At 38.2% G+C, this 3,433-nt stretch overlaps 1 protein-coding gene across 1 annotated transcript in view; it reads left to right on the top strand.

Annotated features, from left to right (window-relative positions):
* Window positions 1-3,433, top strand: part of gsdmeb (gasdermin Eb) — a 15,489-nt gene that overhangs the window by 4,634 nt on the left and 7,422 nt on the right. The gene's annotated exons all lie outside the window — the stretch shown is intronic.

Below are 3,433 nucleotides of genomic sequence, written 5' to 3'. Positions count from 1 at the left end.
ATGAATAAAATGGATGACATCACATGAAATCAAGTCTATGAAATGATTTTTAGGAAGTGATTTCGAAGACCAGTGGTCCTCTGCGGTTTGTTGTTGTGAAGACAATACCAAGACACTCCAAGAATTTTTAGAACGAATCACTTTTATTCTAAAACTAACAAATTATCAGGAAAAATCAGCATCTAATAAGACAGAGAATATCACAAAATAGTATTATTAACAACAATAACTTTATTTTTGTAGCAGAGTTTATATATAAAGTGCATCTCAAAGTGTTTTAAATTAAAAACGACATGTAAATAAAATGAAAGAAATGGAGATGAAACGTAGCAAAATGAAATACAAGTGTCATAATACAGGAAATATATATATCTGATACGAGTAAATCACATGAGGCTGTGTGAAAGAAAGACTAAAAATGTAGGTTTTAGTTTGAGTGGTCCAGTGATGGTGCTGGAGATCTTCATGAATCCTGACTTGTGGTGCGTTTAGTGCCGACTGACCATCTTCGTAATTGCTGACCCGACGTCTCACATGATTTCACTCAGACACGGTTTCTGCATCAACAGTGTCACATTACAGGAGACCGGATAATTCTGTGTGACGGCAACAAACAGCCAGCGAACACAAGTAAACCCCATTACCAGAATGTCGTAGCAGCAATAAAGTGTATAAAAGACATCAAAACATCCAAAAAGACAAACTTTGTGATTCAGTATCGTCTCTCAAAAAACGGCAATGTAGTGTAAAATGTGGGTGGAAAAATAAAATAACTGAAATTCACACAGAGACACACTTGTTGTAAATGTCAGGTGCGACCTGTAAAAATGTTTAGTTGCACTTCACAGATTTGTGGTCGCAGCCTGATTCCCAGTGTAGAGATACTTCTGCTCTGTTGGGCTTCAATCAGGATCAAACCTGTTTGAAGTGAGTTTGTGGTAAATGTGTCGACACTGACAGTCTTCATGTGGCAGGAGCAGGTGTCTGTGTGTTGATAAGATGTGGTGTTGGTATTTTAGGGTGCAATGATGCATTTAGAGTGTAAAGGCACGCAGTGTTTTAATTAGATTTTACTTGTTATAGCAGTTTACTCTGGTGTCTTCCATGTTCCTGCTGCCTGTTTCGTTATAGTTAACTCTCTGAACCCAAAGCAGCTTCTGGGTTTTCTGCTCCTGTTGCATTTTTGCTCACTGTGGGTACAGTTTTCACTGCAGTGTGAAGTCCTGCNTACAGCATGTGTCAGAGCCAGAAACTGTAAAAACACCAAGGACTCGACTGATTGTCAACTTTCTGATTCTCCTACAGCTACTAATCTGTGATAAGCTTTAAAGTGTTTAATCAGAATACATTTGCTTGACATATCTCATTTAAAAATTCGCCAGGGATAAAGTGTTTGCGCTAACCAGATACTGTATAAACAAAAAAAATAAAATTCTGCACTCCTAGAAGCAACTGTGTTCTCGGCTGAACTGCAGGCTGTGTTTACACCAAGCAGAGAGGAGACGAGTATGTCAAAAATTATAAGGAGTAAAATGTTTATAGTGTGTAGCATCACCTTTTTTTTTTTTTTTTCCAAATATTGGTACATCTGTTGACACTTGGTAAAATGTTTTACATGTTGATTCCAGTTCTGTTTTTTTTTTCAATTTTTGTAAATGGGCTGCAGGGTGGCGCAGTTGGTTAGCACTGTTGCCTCGCAGCAAGAAGTTCGCCGGTTCGTGTCCCGGAGGGGGCACCGGAATCTTTCTGCGTTAAGTTTACATGTTCTCCCCGTGCAGCGTGGGTTCTCTCCGGGTTCTCTGGCTTTCTCCCACAGTCCAAAAACATGTTGTGGTTAATTGGTGATTCTAAATTGACAGTGTGCTTGGTTGTCTGTCTCTAAGTGTAGCCCTGTGATAGACTGGTTACCTGTCCAGGTGAACCTGCCTTCACCCTAAGTCGGCTGGGATAGACTCCAGCCCCCCAAGACCCTAGTGAGGATGAATAAAAATAATAAATAATGGATGGATGGGAGTTTTGTAAAATAACAATCAAAGAAATTCTACTTCAGTTTTTTCTTATTTAAAAAAAAAAAAAAAAGATTAAAAAAAAAAAACAGAAGATAAATGGCATTATAACTGCACAAAGGACATTTTTAAGTTATCTCTACTTTTACCCATGATTGTGCTGTTTCCATATAGATGTAGGGCTTTAAAATGAGCACACAGTGAGTAAAAATGAGATGGGAGTAAAGAACTTCCTGTTGTTTAGAGGGTTGATGTGGTAATACACAAGCTAGTTTTTTTTTAAAAAGAATCTTGTCTTTACCAGTTCCATCAGTTTGTATGAGAATTCAGCCTTGTGGCGTATTTTTTTATTCAGTAATTTCCTTTTTTGTTGTGCCTACATTCCAGCCAATAGATTATGGGATTTCCTCTCTAGTTATTGGTATTCAACTTTTCCCAGAATGAGTTTCATGGAGTGCATGCCAACCGTGGGCTGTGTGTCGAAGTGGAGAAAGCAGAACTCGTCAAATGGAATTTGTTCCAATTATACCACAAGATATCTGGTTTAGTTTGATTTCACTTCCTTCATTTGCTTCCTCTTTGTGTTGTAGTCAGCTACTTGTGAGAACTGCTCAGAGACAGAAGCCTTTGTTTTTTCCAAGGCTGAACCCAAATCTATGAATTTACTGTGTTCGTATCCTTGTTTGTAGGCGGATGAAAATGGTTCCTTTTGTTAAATTCTACTGTAGCCACACTGAACAGTTTTTAAATCCTTTGGAATGAGGCTAATTATTTCATTTTAATGCCTTTAGGGTGTTTTTTTTATTATATTGGTGAGTTTTGTTTTGTTTTTTCATGTGTTGTCTCAGCCAGTTCTTGTACTCTTTCAGGTTTCATTAAAGGAGGATGGGAGCCTGGGTACAGACAGCAACGTCACCATGGAGATTCCTGTTAACACAACCATCGCCTATGCCCTGATAGAGCTGGAGATCAAACACGATGGACGCTATGGTGAGAAGTCATTCTCCACATTCCTGCATTAACGGCTTTACCCTTTGCTGATTTGAGAACAGCTGATTAAACTCAGTTGAGCCCCAAATTATTGATACAAAATGTTGATTTACATCTAATTTTAGCTTAGAAGACAGGTTTTTTTGATTGGAAATGACATAAACAAGTAACAAAAGATGGCAAGACATTGTAGACTTTACCAACATAAAAGATTTTTTAATACAGTCGTGACAATAATCCGACCGTTAACAATCCGAAAACCTTGCTGTCCAACAGGTTTTTAGGAAAAACGAACAGAACCCATTAAAAATAGCCTTAACATACCGACAGCCTTGGATTCCAACTCCAACATGACATTTTATGTCACCAATCAGGATAACGGCGTATTATCTGACTGAACAATCCAACAGATTGGCTACGTTCAGACTGCAGGACTT

This window comes from Stegastes partitus, unplaced genomic scaffold (assembly GCF_000690725.1).
Source record: "Stegastes partitus isolate 25-593 unplaced genomic scaffold, Stegastes_partitus-1.0.2 Scaffold711, whole genome shotgun sequence".
In the NCBI taxonomy this organism is placed as follows: domain Eukaryota; kingdom Metazoa; phylum Chordata; class Actinopteri; family Pomacentridae; genus Stegastes; species Stegastes partitus.
This window is presented reverse-complemented; position numbering and strand designations above follow the sequence as displayed.